The following is a 20,249-nucleotide window of genomic DNA, read 5'->3' on the forward strand; positions in this document are numbered from 1 at the left end:
CGGATGATAAGCCAAATTCGGATACCTTCAGTCCTAAAATTAAAAAAAAATTGACAATGGGTCTATCTTTAGAGAAAATTTTATCAAATACAAGAAAATTCAGTTCTTAAAATAAAACTTAAAAACTGAGCAGCAGCCAGTTCCAGTCTGCTTCCTACATTGCATCATTATTTACTCTAAAATATATTACTCCATCACATTTTGAAACAAAATTATAAATAAACTAGCTTCTTAGATAACTCTCTCCATCTCACATGGACTTCTAACGTATACCGTTCAGTGGTAATATTTTCTGGATCATACCAAACCTCAACTGAAAAATTAATGAGAAAAAACGTTAACTTTGGCTGGAACGAAACTATAATACCCCTCACAGGTGCATTCTGCTATGAGAAGCATAAAATGGTACAAAAATAAATCGGTCATAATTTTGATTAGTCATTTTAAATGACAGCCATACGCTATACTGGTCCCATCTGAAGAAGTTGTTCGGATATTAGCTAGGACAACAATCTGTGCCAAATTTCAAGAAAATATCCTGCCAAATAAAAAAGTTTTCGGTACAAGAACTTCATTTTGATCGATCATTTTATATGGCAGCTATAGGATATACTCGTAGTGTTCTGATATAGGCAGTTCCGGTAAATGAGCAGGGTTAAAAGGGATGTAAAAAATTGTAAATCGATATCTCCAAAACTGAGAAATAAATACACGTATATACAGACAGAGATACGGATTTGGCCGTCACGCAGACCATTTACATATACACATATACTATTTATGTACTCCGACGTTTTCTTATTTGTGTTACAAACTTCGTGGCAAACTCTGCACAGGGCATAAAGATTCAGTCAATTCAATTTTTGAACGGAATTTGTTTTTGCTAAACATTACCAGCTTGGCGCGGTGTCAGGCGATTTCAATCAATTCCTTGCATTGTTTTTTTTCTCTGCCGAAATAAATATTAATGAACACTTGTTAGTATAGAATTTGCTGCTATATGTGCTAAACCTATTACTAAGTATTCGAAAAGCAAAACTCAAAAAATTTCCAACTACAAAGTTTTCGCGCCTGCACTTGTACACGTTCGAAAATATGGAGAACAAGATCCAAAGCACGAACAAAACAAAATAAAATGCAACAAATTGTAATTACCATAATTTTCATTAGTTTATTTAAGTTAAATACATTAGACATTTGTCATTATTGTTATTATGACTACTTTTTTTTTTTAATTTTGTGTGCTTTACACTACAATCATCGATTTGTTTATTTTTCAACGGAGTTCTTTCTGACAATATTTTGATCACGTTGCCGCATTTCCCACTTGTTTTTGTTTTGCTACTTTTTAAGTGCACGTGTGTATATGTGTGTGCGTATTTTGAAACTTTGTAAGCTAATGACAAAAGCACTAATTACTAAAGCTATGAAAAAATGCACGGAATTGTATGCGCGAAATGGCAATAATGCGAAAGATTAGAACTTCGCAATTGCAAAATAACTAATTTCTAGCGCTATTCCGCTAGTACACTAATTTTTTCAACCGATGAATTAATTTCATTAACTGTAAACAATATATTTATACCAATAATTGTGTACATATGTATGTATATAGTAAAAAAAAGTTAGTCAGCACTATAAATTACACTTTAGAGCGGTTATTATAACTTGATTATAATTACTTCCTTTGCGCTATTGATATTATAAGCATTTAATATGACTCTTGATCGTAGAGAGAGATTAATATTATTATTTGATGTTTAGTCGCGCTTCTTGAAGAGTGGGTGGGTGTACGCCTTGATAATATTTCAAAATTGGTAAAAGTCCTGCAAGTTTTATGCAAAGAAAAAACTCTATAAGTTCCACAATTTTAGACTGACATGATTTTGAACTCAGTATGAGCTGATCACGTGCTAAGCTTGTTCGTGCATGGCGATCGATAAGCCGATAAAATATATTCAATCTGCGTCTAGCAAATATTAAATTTTTATTACATTTTCCAACTATTAATTATACTGATATTTAAATAATAAAAATAATATAAGTATGTGTAGATTTGTATGTATCTATGTATGCTATCACGAGGCATTTGGTTTGTTCACGTGTTTATATTACCATATTTATTATTTACATTGTTTGTCCACCTAAAAACTAGTTGTAGACGTTCTGTGTTTTTGTATGCTCTGCTAAATTAAAAGTAAACTTCCCGGTCAGAATTTCTAGTAAATATTGATCTCTGGCGGAGTACGTGTATAGTATCTGCATATTTTTATCTAACAAGAGTGAGGGTTGTTTTGTTATAAGAATTAAGTATAGTTTAAGGGGTTATATCCACTTACAAGACGGAAATAAACATGTTTTTTGTGAAATGTTTTCGAAGAGGCATGTATTTAATAAATAAAAAAAATTTATTAAAGAATATAATATACTGGGAAGGGATCGCTGATCTCCAGGAGGACCTCCGAAAAAGAGTGTCTGGCGGTGATTTTTCTGTGTAAAAATATCATTTCCTTAGATTAATTCAAGTATTGATCCAAATACTAGTAAACAAATTTTCTTTTTGATAAAATGGCGGCTTCTAAAAAAAATATTTTTGTGAAAATATTTTTTCTTCTGGTTGGGTTAAAAATTTGAATTTGTATTTAAAATAGTATTCCTGTAATCATTACCTGAAAAATATAATTAAGAATGTCGAGTAGAATTTTCACGTCGATGAATCCATCCGTTTTTTTCACCTGCTTCGAAAATCTTTGTTGGCGTAGACATCGCTTACGCTTCTTTTCATTTTTTTTTTTTTACGTTTCGGGTTCCAAACCCAGCGCACAAACCTGGGGAGGAATCTTACGTCTTCTCACTTTAGATTGCCTCCACAGAATCGTCTCTGACCACTCCGAAATGAATAGCGTCCGTTTCGATATGAAAGATGTATCTCGCTCTGGTCAACCTATCGTTGAAAAAGTCTATGAAATTATGGAAAAGATCGACCAGGAACGTCACATAAGCAGCCATGACATGAACTTAACATTCATCATCAAACGGTTTTGAACCATTTAAAAAAGGCTGGCTACAAAAATAAGCTGGACACCTGAAAAGCTATGAAAAATTTAGTGGACCAAAGTAACATCTGCGATTCTTAGCCGAAACGAAATTAAATCGAACCATTTCTAAAGCGAATGGTAACAGGAGACAAAAAGTTTATCAAATAAGATAATAATGTGCAAAAAATATCATGGTCCAAACGTGGTGAAGCTCAACAAATGGTCGCAAAGCTAGGATTGACGCCTCGAAAGACTATGCTGAGTGTTTGGTGGGATTGGAAAGGAATCATCCACTATGCGCTGCTCCAGCCTGGTTGAACGATTGATTCTACATTTTACTGTCAACAACTGATGAGATTGAAGCAAGCAATAAAAAAACGGCCAGAACTGATCAACAAAAAGGCTTCGTCTTCCATCAGGACAACCCTAGACCACACACATCTTTGATGACTCGGCAAAAACTGGAATAGCTGGGAAGTTTTGATGCATCCACCATATAGCCCTGACCCTGCACCATCGGAGTGCCATTTGTTTCGGTCAAAGTAAAAGTCCCTTAATGGGCTAAAGTTGGCTTCAAGGGAAGCCTGTGAAAACTACTTGTCGCAGTTTTTCGCCCAGAAAACAGAAAAATTTACACTGACGGAATAATGTCTCTAGCGGAAAAATAGCAAAAAGTGGTCGAAACAAATATTACATATTTAGTTCATTGTAGCTCATTATAAATATACAAAAAGTATGTTTTAAGTTTGATTATAAATACGAAAATACTTTTTCGACCACCCTATATAATTAAGTCTGCTATATAAAATTAATTTTTTTTCATTTACAAGTGGATATAACCCCTTAAATTATCTTAAACCTGTAAATATTGCGTCATATACATACATACATCACAGTAATCAGAATGACGAGTTTCTTTTCTTTTGTGGTGCAATTATTACGCCATGGTGATTTCGCATCAGAAAGATAATACCTGATCTAATATACAAGTATGTAGGGTATAACAGATACTATGTCGATGTAATCGGGGGTTTTTATTTTACATTTAATGAAAAGCCTCTGCTTGGCTTCCCAATGACATTTATCCAAAGTCAAATTATGACTAAGCGCGTTTCATAGCGTTTGTTTATATATTGCTAATAAATGTATTATTTTATATAGTATAATATATAAACGTCAAAAGTATAAAATATTGAGTTATCTAATAAAAGCATATTTACACATAATTTACCTTGAATGCAAAATAAATACAAGTCCATAAAGCTATATGGGGTACCGGGATTATATGACTTAATACCACAATTATTCCGTTAAGTATTTGTGCATTTTAACAACAGGATACGACCATTAATTTTGATAAGACGCAATCTCTTTGTTGGTGGTTGCATTGTAAGGGGCTCTGTCGCAAGGTAAATGCTTAAAAACATTGCAAAACTGTTATCACGTAGTAATATAGCAATATGTATGTTCCTGTGTATATATAAACACTTAAATTGTTATTTATCAGTGAATGTTTTATTACGTTTAAAAGAAATGGACCTGCAAAATTTCTCATATCAACCTGTACGTTGTGCTGATATCTATACAAGTACAATGTACGGAAAGTACAACGTATGGGGCCCAATAGTTTGGGCAGCTCCCAACCATATTCATACTTTATAATGTAGTATATGTATGTATGTATATATCTTATCATGTTGATATTTTATTACAAACGTTTTGCGCACTTTACTTTTTATTATGACAATAAACAACAATAATAACACAGTAATAACTAGGGGAAAAAGGGAAAAAATGCAATTACAAAATCATAAAAATAAACATGATTGATAACCGGTGATTGTAGTCAGATAATTTTTGTTGCTCTACGTCACAAAACAATCGCCAGAGGATGTGTGGCGAATTTGTTTTGCTAATAAATAAACACAATGACAAAAAAGGCGTTTTTTACGTCTCTTCTAAGTTAATGAGCCACGCATATAGTAGACTAGTTTTGGTTCTTTGCGAAACCAGATGGAGTTCAGTTACTGGGTTCATGAGAAGAGTCATTCTTTAGAATACCTGCGCTTGGCGCGAATTTTAACAGACTCTGTGGTCTCACTATCAATAGATCCGCTAGTGTATCAAACCGGTCCCTACCGCCATGTCGCGTCTCGTTTAAGTACCAAGGCGAAATTACAGAGTATATTCAAGATCAAAATTGATCCGGACTAATATATTCACAACTGCGCTAAGGCTGAAAATACAAACAGCCCTAACTGCAGTCTGGACATCAACCGAAAAGCTCTTAAAGAGGGTAAGGCTGCCTTCATTTCGAAAGCTGAAAATAGTACCGACGGTAGAGGCAAAATCATAAAATGCCCGAGATGCCCAAACAGATGATGGTAGTTTAAAGGCAGAAGGTCTTCTAACTATAGTTAATATTGCCCATAACTCGGTTTGGTTTACAGTAGAGTTTTACGAAGAACTCAAAAAATGAATGATTTTACCTCTTAACTGCTACCAGTAAAAAAAGCCCAGACAAACATAAGCAACTGAGTCCGATATTGCCAGTTTAATACTAGACATCTTGTGACGTGGATAAATAATAATTTAATTTTTGGCTGGCATGCATAATAACGGAAGCTTTAGACACTGAAAACACAGGTTTTTAGTGATCAGTCATCAGACTGTCGATAAGGGTTATAATTGATAACCTTGCGAATTCCCTCATTCCGCGAAGCTTTTTAAATTTTTCATCGGCATATAATGCTTACTACATACTTTTCGCCCATTATTTTCGGTCGATTATACATATATATATTCTGAACAGGGTCAATTGAATTGCCTATGAAGTTTTTAACACCTAGAAGAAAACTTCGGAGTTCCTATAAATTACATATAAATGATCAGCGTGATGAGCTAAATCGATTTAGCCATGTCCCTCTGTCTGTGTATACTTGAACTAGTCCCTCAGATTTTGAGATATCAATGTGAGATTTTGCACAGATTGTTGTCCGAGGTAGGGTTGGAATCTCCGAACGAATTGTTCAGATCGGGCCTGTATAGTATACAGCCGCCACACAAATTAGTCGATCCAAATTAAACTTTTATAAAATTGTTAAGTTGTCAAGGGTATTATAGCTTTGGTACAGCCTAAGTTAGCGTTTTTCTTTTTGTATATCTTTTATTTTAGCTTTTTAACCGAAACCTACCTATTGCTACATATTAGGTAAGGAATCCTCTAAACACCCTTTAATTAGTGCTCTTTCGACTGCTCACTTACCTGTAAACAATATCACGTAATTTATTCTGATTGCACAATTGCTTCGGTAATGCTACTGGTAAACCAGCTAAAATGCTATGCTTACTTTGTAGACCGGCGCTCAAATGAAATGCGTCAAATACATCAAAATCAACTGATCTGCTCGATACAACCATTTACCTGTATTTCGAATATATGTACATATGTATGGATATGTACTGATATTTGCATATGTACCTCCATAAGTTTACATACTTCCATGTATCGATTTACAGTTGTATCATTCGTTGTTTATTTTATTTATTTAGTAATACTACTAATTAGCGCGGACTTGCGAAAATTATCTACACCTACTTTTTATCTTTAAATCAACAAATGCGTCGTCTATTACAGTCACGCGCCTTTCACTTTCCCCTTTCGCCCACAGCTGCAATAGAACACAGCATGGGTATAACTGTAGTACACACCCCCACACGCCCATTCAAGGCCTACTCGCAGTTCATGTGATCATTTCACATTAGATCGGAGCATTCGGTACAATTTATTTTACTTTCCCCCCCTTTTCACTTATTGCCACAGCAAACATACAAACGGGTATCAGATATCACTGTGCCCCAGACACTCAGAATAATTTGTTTTATGCATTCGCTTGATGTAAGGGTATTACATGCCACAAAGTGTTGATTTTATTTTTATAACTGTGTGTGACAATACATATGGTTCATTTCAAGTATTGTCATTCATATATACTATATATACATACATATGTATGTACATACTATAGGTGTGTGTACGAGGGTAGCTTAATAAGTCAGGAAGTTTGTATGGATTTTTACCAACTTTTTATCTCTTCCAACATGTTGCTACAGAATATAATAGTTTTGTTCACCAAACGGTTGTACATATGTATGACCTACAACCTATCGAGATAGATATAGAATTATGCATATATAAAAGATCAGGATGACGAGACGAGTTGAAATCCGGCTGACTTTCTGTTTGTTCGTCCGTCCGCATCCTGTTGAAACTTGGTATGCGCGTTCCTTGGTAAAAAAAGAACGATTTCGTAGATGGGCATAATCGGACCACTGGCACGCCAACAAACCATAATTAACCGAAAACGTATGAAGTACCATAATGGGGGGTTCGCAGTAGCAAGAGGCACCTTTAGGCAAAAAAAAATTGAAAAAAGTAGGCGTGACTCCCCCGGTAACGGTACTGTTAAAAACTACTAAAAGCGCGATAAATCAATAACTAAATACACTAGAGACGTTAAGTGTAACCCCTGAGATGGCATAAGAGGGCTTTAATGGAACCGGTGTCAAAATTGGACGATGTGCGTGGCATCGCCCACTTTTATGTGAAATGCGCATATCTCGAGACTCGTCCGACCGATTTCTATCAAATTTGGTACGTGACCATGCATTTCAACTATTATTGGAATTAGATTAGAATTATAAATTGAGAGTATACCTGATGTCAAAAACTAACTATAAGGAGATGGCTTATGATTTATTAAGAGTTATTCGGCCGCTTCGCCAGGCCTAGTAACCACTGATAAGCGGTGTATTGAATTCCGTACAGGTCATCTGGGTAAAATAGACGCTGAATTCAGTGGACTCCCAAAAGGTTATGTTGCTGACAAAATAATCAAACAATTCAAAAGGTCTTGTATGACATTTGGGTATGCGAAAGCACTTGGTCGATTTTCCGGTGCACCGGTGCATATTCTCCAGATCTGGCCCTCAACGAACTTATTCTATCCTCAGACGGACTATTTTGAAGCAAGAGACCAATCGCACTATAAAAATTTAATGAAAATGTTGGAAGATATAATCAATCTGTTACTCTCGAGGGAAACTATGTTGTATAATTAAATCGAAGTTTCCCAAGGATGGTGTTTGCTTTGAAAGGTCGCCAATTTTCAGAACCCTTATGTATGTACATATGTCGATCTCGGCTAAATCTACTGATTAGATCTAATAGAACACGTCTTTCAAATATTAAATATTAGAATACTCAATACTGTACCATCTAGAGTCCTTCGCAAGGTAGGGAAGCACAAAACAGAAAAAGGAAAACACAGATATAAGAACTTTTAGAAAAGCATTTAATTTGAAAAATTTGTAGAAAAAATTAAAAAAAGGTAAAAATAATAATCAAATTAACTAAAATATGGCAACAGGTAATTGGAATATCATTGCGCTAATACCCTATATTAGAGGAATGGAAATTTTACACAGGTGTTTTGTTGTATTTGCCATTATCTTTTATTCTGCTCATATAATTTTCATTTATTGCTATTTACACATATGTATTTTCATACATTACATATACATATGCACGTCCATACATAATGTGTTCGATAATTGCCACCCACAACTCTTGCCACCGTCGCACTTGCTAATCAAAGTGGACTACGCTCGACTGCACAGGCACGAGAGTAAAATTGGTGGCAATTTACAGACAATAAAATATAATGAATACGTATGAAAAATTCAAAAAACAGCTTTTTTCATTATTTGGCACTTACATAGCTGAAATACGGCGTACATATGTTTGTATGTAAGTTTGTTTATTTTGAATATATGTATCTGAATATATTTGTATTGGTGTCCAAAAACCCACATGTCTTTCGAATCACCTTCAGGTCGTTGTACGAGAGCTTATCTCTACTCTTGCCAAAAAGTTCATGTACTGCCATAAAATGATCACATATGTATACGCACATGTAATATATAAGTACTATACATCTGTTGTTGTTTCGAATATACACCATGTGCACGTACATACATTAAATGTAGAAACGAAATTAATTTTTGGGGATTTTTGAATTGCGATGATAACCTCATAGCAGACACCGAAACAAAATGAGTACACATACATTTATATTTTCATTAAATAAGTATAGTATACATGTATTATATTGTATATAGTACATACATATATATGCATGTGCTCTTCTGCCTCTGAGGAGGTGTGTCGCGATCTTAACAAAAAATTAAAAAAAAATATTGCATTATAATAATTCAGTGGAATTTTATAATGACGAAGTGGCTTATTTTACTACATACATATTATTTATTTCTGACGGTAGGATGTTTACGTTTTTCATCTTGATGTGAAACATACTAGATATTCCGATGTTTTATTTAGAAATATTTTAAGCTTTTTGAATTGTTAATATATTTTTGTTTGCATCATTTTTAAATATATTCCTTTGCTATATATATGAATTTGCTAATTATGGTTGGAATGTGAATATCTTTCGAACAAATAAATTTTCGTAACTACTCTGCTAGATAGCGTCTAAGAAATAATGGTTCAATTTTGAGGATCCTAATACATATATTATTAACCGAATATTTATTTTAAGACTCACGCATGATGTATGATGAACAGCATAAAAAAATCCATTATTTTTGTATGTAATTTAAAGTTTTAATTAGAGCGATCCAATTTAGGTCAAGTGTGCATAGTTTTGTTCGAAAACTTGTTGCTATTTTGAAGATAATCTCATAATTTTCGTGTTGTCAGTTGGGGACCATGAAGTGGATGCATAAGAGCCTGCCAACCATGTTGCCTTAGCTTTTGGCGAGTCACTATCGATGTATGTGGTCTGGCGTTGTCCTGATGGAACACAATTCATCTCCTATTGCTTACTTTAGTTGTTTCAATTGGGTAGTCAAAAAAGTCTTTTCGTATTTCTAATCAAACATCAACTTATTTTTTTTTTATATTTATAATGAGCTTTAATGAGCCAAATATGTACCATTTTGCTCGACCACTTTTTCCCATTTTCCGCTAGAGACATTATTCCATCAGTGTAAAACCTATCTGATTTCTCGGCGAAAAACTGCGACAAGTAGTTTTTACAGGTTTCTCTTGAATCCAACTTTACTCTATTAAGGGATTTCTGCATTGACCGAAACAAATGGTAGTCCGATGGTGCAAGGTCAGGGCTATGTGGTGGATGCATCAAAGCTTCCCAGCCCAGATGTTCCAGTTTTTGCCGAGTCATCAAAGCTGTGTGGTCTAGCGTTGTCCTTATGGAAGACGAAGCCCTTTTTGTGGATCAGTTCTGGCCGTTTTTTCATTTTTTTCTTCAATCTCATCAGTTGTTGACAGTAAAATGTAGAATCAATCGTTCGACTAGGCTGGAGCAGCTCATAGTGGATGATTCCTTTCCAATTCCACCAAACACCGAGCATAACCTTTCCGCACATTTTTGTCGTATTTGATCCACTTTTCGTCTCCTGTTATCACTCGCTTCAGAAATAGTTCGATTTCATTTCGTTTCAGCAAAGAATCGCAGATGTTAATTCGGTCCATTGAATTTTTCACAGACAATTCATGTGATACCCAAACATCGAGCTTCTTTTTGTAGCCAGCCTTTTTTAAATGGTTCAAAACCGTTTGATGATGAATGTTAAGTTCCTTAGCGATATCATGGCTGCTTATGTGACGGTCCTGGTCAATATTTTCCATAATTTCATTGACTTTTTCAACCTCTGGTCGACCAGAGCGAGGTGCTGCTTTCACATCGAAATATCCAGAACGAAAGCGAGCGAACCATTGTTGTGCTACACGAACTGATACAGCATCGTCTCCGTAAACTTCACAAATTTCATTGATGGCTTGCGTGGCATTCTTCCCTTTTTTATACAAAAATTTCAAAATATAGCGAATTTCTTCATTATTTTCACTAATTTTTGAACAGCTGTAACTTTTTTTCAACTTCTCCGTATGAATTTTTTTTTGGTTAATTGAAGCTCTAAATCTCACCTTTCCAACACCATATTATATGCGACTGCAACGACATCTAATGGCAAAATACGAAAAGGCCTAATATGTACATAGCTAAACCTTCCTCAACGGTCAGGATTCAGCAGCGATTCACAGATGGAACTTCATTTTAGGCAATTGAAACAGTTCTTACATCACTGTCGGGCTCGATGACTTCCATTATTTATATCGATATTTTTTATAATTGGCTTTCCAGAGTGTGGTGCATCTTTGACTTCTGAAATCAACATGAGATACAGGTTACTAAATTCCTTTAATGAAAAAAAGTTGATTTCTCTTTACTGAACCTTATACTATATATGTAATCAATGTGAGACCCTTCTGATGAAACCCAATTGCGTCTAAAGGTAAATTTTAGTAAATAGTATGTTCTTAGCTTTCTAAAAGACTAAAAAAGGGTATTAGGTGAATGTTATTCCCGTTCTTTATGGTCAAAAAATTGAGTTTAGTCCACAGTCAATTATGTATTCCTTTCAGTTGTATGAAATCTGTAATATATATTTTTTCGATCATAATGCAATATCGAGCGGGTTTCTTTTTGGTTATGTTCAATTTTCATAACTTTTGGGTTTTCTCTCTTTGATTGCCTAATAATTCAGATTTTTTCGACGATTTTCTGACATGAGATAAGCCCATTAATCATTTCTATAGAACTTCCTAATGTTTTGAAATATAATCTGTATGATTCCACCATAAAAAATTCTTCGATTGCAAAGACCTAAGTGTTATATTGTAAATAAATAATTTTCACAGACTAAATGGGTCATTAAAATGTGGTACCGAGAAAAATAATGGCTTGAATTACTCTGAGAAACGATGCAACTTCCTCGAAATTTCAAACATATTTTAATGTGTCTCGGTTATCAGTTATCGCATTAAAATGTTCATATTGTCCGATATGTGACGCAAGTTTAACATTTCCAACTAAGATGTGCTTTTCATATAATATCTGAATCATTGCATATTCCTTGTAAGTAATTTAAAACAATAAGAAGTGATTTTGTGAAGCAAATTCTACGAAGACTACCATATATGCAACTGATTATTAATTTATCACTGCATTGGTTGAGAAACTGTATCATATTTCTCACGAAGCTTCTTAATTTTTATCGTTTTTATGTGGGAAACCTCACACCCGAGTTACTCGCGGCCTTGTCAGCAATGCGTAATTTGTTGCATGGATTTTTTTGGCTTTTTATTTTTTACAATTTTAATGATAACTACTATGAAGGAGAGGTGTCAGGGTTTGGACAAGTCTTGAACGTTTTTTACTTGCAATTGCGTTTTTATGTATAATTTACTGAAAATTGTTGGAAATTTCTTGAAATCGACTGTGTGGTTATTTTTGGAATCATTTCAATTACGATGAATGAGTAAATAAGTAGATGAGTCTCAATTTGTTGTAAAAAGTATGTGATTATTCCAAACCACTTCTTATGTACGTATGCCTGATAATGCAATTAATTAAGCTTTTTTCAAGTAAGTTTTCTTTATAAATTTACGATCGTAGTACTTAATTATTGCGCCTCGTGAAAAGGCGATTGGAAGTCATGGCCAAATTATGTACATTTGTATCTATGTATGTGATTCCATGATGAAGATCAATAGTGTGTGAAAAAGTATATATGTACATATATTAGAGATGTGCAATTTTGAGAATGTATGCGATCCCGTACTAATAATCCCGATTATATTGAATTTCTTGGAATCAACATTATGTGATTTTTTAAATATCTTTACGATTCTATATACCAATTTTACAAATTATAACTTTTCTGTCCAGATATTAGTTCTTAGTCAGTTAGATTTTAAGTTTTTTTTCAACGACTTTTTTTTTAATTTATAAGGATTTATGTAATACCTTCCATTATCTGTTTTTTGTTATTCATAACCTTGCTTTTCAACTCTTCTCTCAGTAGAATGCTAGTGTGACGTCATATAGAAATCACACACAAATTTGTCTGCGTTCATTGCTTGTTTTCAATCTGCTCTTTCGATTTACATTCAGTTCCAAGCTGATCTGTGCCAAAATCACCTAAATTAATCGTACACGACTAATTTTCTCGATTCCTCCAAGACGTCGTTAATTTTCTAATAATGTTCCTTTTTTAGAAACGTAATTTATTTCTATGTAAATATAGAAAAGCCTAATATCTTTATAAAATGCTACACTTTTACTTCTCTAGCTTGTGGCAAGTTGGCAAATTATCCACATTGGTCCACTTAATTGAGAAACAGAGTCCTCAATTGTCACTTGACACATTCATATGTTCTGTTGTTTAGCAATTTTATATCAATTGAAATTAATAGCGCCGCCACTACAACAAATTTTTATTTGTACTATAAATATTTGCTTGAATGCGCCTACTTACATATATACATGTATGTACATATATAAATGTTTTTGTTGAAATCATATTCGCAAGTGCCTATATTTATAGTATGAATACTTGTGAATGTCTGGTGATATAATTCAATCGAATCTTCTACACAATTCTACAAATATATCATAGGTACAATTTAAATAAATATCTGCAAGTTGTTGGATGTTCCGTCCATATAGGGTGTCGCATTGAATTTGCAGAATATTGGTCAACAAAGGGAACTGGTATTTCTTATGATTAGTAAATGGGGTATAAATCAAAGGATCATAGTTAAAGTCCTGTATCTATGAAAAATTTAATTCTGTTATTTTCAAACCCAAATTTCAAAACCTTGATCCCAAGTAATCGTGACATAATGAATTGTTGGCTCGTATTTTGCAAACTAACAGTTCGTGTATCATTCGTGTTTTGTGAAATCGTATCATCTTTTGCTGCCAATTTGTTTTGTCTCTCTTTGTTTCGTCATCGTAACCAATCGGCGTAAGACATTCCTTCTTCTTTACCGCTTGCGCGGTTATAGCCGAGTTAACCAGTTATTTCTTCTTTTCGCAAAGTGGCGCCAATTGGAGATTCCTAGCGAAGTCAGGTCCCTATCTACCGAAGTGGAGGTCTTCCTCTGCTTCGCCTAGCGGGTAATGCGTCGAATACTTTCAGAGCTGGAGTGTTTGAGTCCATTCGGCCGACAGGACCTAGCTTGCGTAGCTGCTGTCTTTAAATTCGCTGGCTGACATTGTTGGTGATGTTGATGTTGGTTCCTCTTTAGATTTTTCCTTTCTCCTTAATTCCTTAAGCGAATTTTGCTTTTTAGTTTTGGCTAATTTTTGGAGCTCATTCGCTATATTGTTGGCCAGTTTCGACGTCATACTGAAAGTAGGGTTCTCGTTACGTTATCAAGTATTTATTTCGCGACACCTACTCCACGTAATTTTTGCAAAATTAGGTCTTTTGTATTGACACACTTCATACCCAAAACATTAACCAAAATGTGTTGTATCAATCCAGAGTAGATGTTGAGATGCTCTGTTATCGCTCTGATGCCAACATGATGATTTTCAAGCATATCTTCTTTAACTTTTTCGATCGTCATTAACACAGGTGGATGAACGGTTGTACGAAGCAAGTTTTCGATTACTTCACGACCTTCACTGAATGCTTTATGTCGCTCAAATACTTGTGTTCGTGATAAAAGAAACTCCCCAAAGTACTTTTGCAACATTTTTAACGATTACGTAGCCCTGATTCCATTTGAAACCCAAAACTTCAAGCAAGCTCGTTTTTCGGTTTCTGTTTAGTACTAAAAATCGCCAGGCGAACTCCTCGCGTTGTAAGAAAACAGGTGTCGAACACACACTACTTCGCATGTGGATACAAACTTCACACGAAAATAATAAAAGGTTGTATCAATCTCGGGAAAAATTCTTTATGGATTCAATTTCCCTTCGTATTTAAAATGGAACAGTCGGGTAATATTTAATCAGATGGTTTAATCGAAGAATTCAAAGGTTTATAAAAGAAATAATTTTAAACCGGTACTCCGTTGATGTTTACTTTTGTCATTAAAAATACTTCATTTCATTAACGACATAAATACGTATAACAATACTGAAATACGGTCAATAACTTCTTTCGCACATGTAAATTTATTGAATCATATCCAGAAAAAGACGTAAATGAGTTGGGTAAATTTGACTTTAACTTTTTTCTTCCAGTTTTCAATGAATGTGCTTTCAAATCGAACGTGACAAATTTGGAGTCACAGAAAACGAGTTACAACTGCTTATTTGACCGCATACACGTGTCGGATATTAATATTCATATTATTATTTTATACTCATGTATGTAGGTATGCAAGTTGATAGGTGGGGACTTTAGGGAGTAGCCTAATGTCCAAAGGTGTCAGAATATAAACTCGTTTTTGAGAATATCGATCGATTTTTATTATATATGTCATTTATCATATGAGCACATACATATCACATACATATATACATGCATATAGTAGTCCGACTACTTAATTCATATACTTGTATGTATGTATGTATGCAATTGTTTTTAATGTATTAAACCCGTAAACCGCATTTATTTATTACACATGCTCTTTTGTAAAAAAAATGCTAGATCTTTATCTAATGACAAACGCGAAAACCCATCCCATGACTATTTCTAAATTGCATACGGCGTTGTAAATATCATACTATAGATACGTAGATACATTTATAAGTACATAGTATAGTGTGCAATTCGTCTTCTTCCGCTGTTTATTTCGCACTTTGGACATAAACAATACCTGACTCGCCATAACCCAAAGTTCAATTGCCGATTGAGGTTAAACAACAACAATCTAGATAACAGTAATCCCCAGATAGCGTAAATTTAAAAAAAAATGTATTGAAAAAATTTTTTATAATCGCTTTTTTTGCATATTTTTAAGCGTTACTAGGGCCGAGTATACAATATTTATGCTTCGAGCTTTTAAGAAATAGTGACATTGAATTTACTAGAACTGCATAATTGTGTAGCGAATTTACGAATTATATCGCTTACTTTATTTAGACACATTTATAAGCAATGAGAGTTCAATCGGCCACACTTTGTTGTCTTGTGCCCGTCAAGTGATTGCATTCATTCCAAACAATTTCAACAAGTTTTCAAAGAGCATGAATCGGCATTTTTGTACATTACCTTGCAATTAGGTGGCTATGATTATTTTTATTCGTATACTTATGTATTTCATGAAGTTTTTTTTTAATAATTTGTAATACTCGTCTATGTATATTTATTTGTATAAACCCTTTTTATATGTATATACAGGTTTATTGACCACTTACGAGTATATAAGTACACACATATTTCATTATAATAAATATCATATCGTTTTTACGATATTTCATGGCTCAAGAGACGAGATTCTCCAAGGTTCTTCTATGTCATTACATTTAATATTTTTATTTATTTTTTGAACTTTTCTATTTCGATTATTAAGCTAACTAAATAGTTCACTGGTTCGATACGATTACTATCAGATATTTTTGATTAAATCAAATTTGATCCGGACTGCCACGTACTTTATTGCTTTCAAAATAGACTCCTTAGCAAATACAAAAATCCAACGCTTAAACCAATTTTCCATACTCTTGTTGTAGACATCGGCGATGCTGGCTAAATTATTTGACAGTTTCGATCTTATTCTTAAACCAACTTCTCGGGACTAGTTCGAAGAATGAAGGGTCCTCTGCTACGTTGGCAAGCATCTTTGCGACCTTTTTTCAAGGCAGTCTGAAACCTCATTTGGTATCGAACGGCTCGGAGAGGTCCTTCCCGATCCTGACGAAGCTTTTAGTATTGCTCAACGTCGGTTTACACAGCCGTATTAGTTTTGCAGAGATAGACTACCCAAAATACTTATGAGATATTCTCAATTATTCTGTAGCCATGATTTATTTGGAAACACAATATTTCTAGCTAACTCATTAATTTTTTTCCATCGTTTTCGGTTTGCGCGAACAATGGACCAGTCCTTGTCCTATTTGATCAGATGGTATATGTTGACCGTTTTTGGTTCATGATGCAACAAAAAACAAAGGGTGTGAAACCCTCACGATCATACTTTTGGGGTTCGAATCTTATCAAGAAATGAATCTTTTAATGTGGTTATTTGATTTGACTCCAATGCTTTCCGAGAAGAAACTTGCTTCTGCTACTTAGTTGGTAACCAAAAAAATCAGTGCGTCATTAGCGAGATAAGATCGCCTATGCTAGAAAGAAGGTTATTATTCGATTAAAACGAGTCATAGAACTAGTAAACTATGCTAAAATATTCTCTATTCCATTAATTTTTGTGTATACTCCTTACGCATTAGGCATATCACCACCAGAAAAAAATTAAAAAAAAAAAGATTAAAAAAAAATTTTTTAAATAAAAAAAATTAAATAAAAAATATTTCTAATAAAACAAAACAAAAAAAATATTTAAATAAAAAAAAATTTAAAAAATTAAATCAAAAAAATATTTCTAATAAAACACAGTTAGGCATTCAATGTAATATTACTTTTTATTTCGTAATTTTGCCAATTGTCATTCCTAGCAGATTTCGTTCTTTATTTCATAATTTCTTGCCGTACACTTCCATTCATATAATTTACAATATCTCTAACTATGCAGCACCTTCGCTCATTACATTATCTAGTGCATACTCATAAACTCATACAGGGTCTTCTCTTACAATCGTAGTGCGCAATCCACGTAATTTGTGTTTTGTTTACCACAAACGTTTACCAATACATATTCACATTATTTGTGCCACAACCGAAATCAAGTAATCATTTTCATTTAAGTATATAGTAAGTATGTAATTGGACTTATTTTGTATTTCATACAAGATCGTTTGCAATTTTGGTAAATGTAATTAACGCTGCAATACAATAATTAACGCCGATTTTTAATTTACAGCTGTGGTTTCTGTGTACGGTTTTGACATTATTGTAAGAATTTATAGCATATTTGAAAAAATTAAGAAAAATACAGCATAACTAACCGAAAATACATCAATCAATTAGTAACCATCTCTTTCATTACTTTGTAATGCCATTACAGTTCTTTGAAATGTATTAATTTAATATTTGATCTTAATTACGATAGAAATTCCCACTAATTTGCACACATGCCTTCATACCTTGCTCTTCTCAATGCAGAAGCTGGCTTTACCCGCATCAGATTCATCTAAATTCAATACCTTCCACACTCTTTTCATTTTTTCCAATATTTCTACTGAGGAATGTTTGTTTTGTTTTTGTTACAATAACAATATTAATTTTCAAAAAGTGCAAATTATAAATTCCGTATTAAATTACTATTTAACAATAACCAGTTTTGTTTTATTTTTGTTGCTGTACACTTTATCAATAAATATCTCTTACTGCTGCTATTGTTGCTATGCTGGTTCCGCTTCGATCTGTTGTTTGTTTGTTTTTTGTTTTTTATTCGGCTATGGCGCCGATAACTGGTAATAACTATCGTCTCAACATATCTACATATGTTTGTGTGTATTTTAATCGGTATTTATTACAACTAGGCGGTGACTTTTGAGCTATGAAGCTACGCACTGCCAAAAACTCGCAGGCTTTTCGATTATTTTCGCTTGAGCCGCCGAGTATATCTCAACTGAAAACTGTTGTTTTGTTGCATAAATTATAATTATAAATATTTACAATTTGTGTAAATACAACTTTTTCATTTTTATATGAAAAAATATTTTTTGTTGAATTTTATTTGTATTCACTATATGTTTTTGTTCATTCTTATTTGTGGATTGCTTTTGTTTTGTTATGAAAAGGCGAATGCTGCTCTTTACGATATTGTCATGATGACTTTTTTGCTTTCTGCTTTCAATTTTAGTCACATGATAACATATCTTTGTGTATGTACTTAAATATGTATATACATACATATATATGTACAAGTACATACATATATGCTTGTGTACTTGAATCCCATATGATTCTCTGTGCGCTTATTTTGGATGGTTTTCCAATTCATACCAAATATTTTTGTGTACTATGTACATCTATCATCGAAAGTGAAGAAAGTGAAGTGGGCTTAATTGAATACAATAAAGTTCAACCAAGGTTAAATACATACATATGTTCGTTATGAATGTGTCAATGGCAATTGGTTGGCGCAAAATTATATATATGTTTGTATAAAATTAACCAAATAAATATGAAATTATATAAAATTTTGAAAACTTTTGGCATGTTGTGTCGTGTGATATTTGGCCATAATTTGTGTGATTTGTACCAGTTTTTACTGTAGCTTCTTATTAAATTTAATTGGTTCTGTTGTTTTATTGGACTTTTTTAATTTATATATATTTATTTATAAAATACATACATACATATATATTATATCATTTATATATGTATATTTATTTTATTTAATTTTGAAGTTGTTTTTAAACTTTGGTTTGCTGTCATTTATGCTAATTTATAATATTTATATTTTTTATTTTTTTTTGTTGTTATTGTTATTGATTCGTAATTTGGTTTATTTCTCTTAATTTTATTTAATATAAATATTTTTTAATAGTTGTTCCAAGTCGATTCTTCTTTTTGCAAATACTTGAGGTGATATAAAAATTATTATTTTTTTATTCCTGTCTAATTTTTTTAATTTTTTACTAAATTATAATTTTTTATTTTTTATTCCTGCATCATCTTTTTTATTTTATTTTCTTCTATTATAATTTTTTTTTTTGTTAAATTTCTATTTTTTTTTTAGTTATAATTTTTTATTTATTTTTATTTATTTAACAGAATGCTAATTATAAATAATTATATTGCAGTTTAACATTTCTTCTTCATTCGTGCATTCTGTTGACAATCTTGTTAAACTAATTTATTTTTTTCCACTATATTGCATTTAATTCTGTAATATATTATGTTTTGCCTGTTTTAAAAAAAAATATTTCAAATCTTAAAATTTGATTCTAACATTCTATTTATCTTTTTACTTTTTCGATTTGTTACATTAAACACATTTATCATTCTTTATTTTATTTATAAGCACAGAACTTTAAAATTTTATTTATAATAATATTTTTATTTTTATAAATTTATTTGTCTCCTTTTAAATTGTTTATTTTTTTCTATTTTATTTTAATTTTTTTTATTTATTTTGTAGTATTTTATTTTATTTTGTTTCATTTATTTTATCTTATTTTTACAAGTTATTGCAATTTTTTATGCATATTTATTTATTGTTTTTATTTTTTTTTTCAT

This window comes from Bactrocera dorsalis, chromosome 4 (assembly GCF_023373825.1).
Source record: "Bactrocera dorsalis isolate Fly_Bdor chromosome 4, ASM2337382v1, whole genome shotgun sequence".
Classification (NCBI taxonomy): Eukaryota; Metazoa; Arthropoda; class Insecta; order Diptera; family Tephritidae; genus Bactrocera; species Bactrocera dorsalis.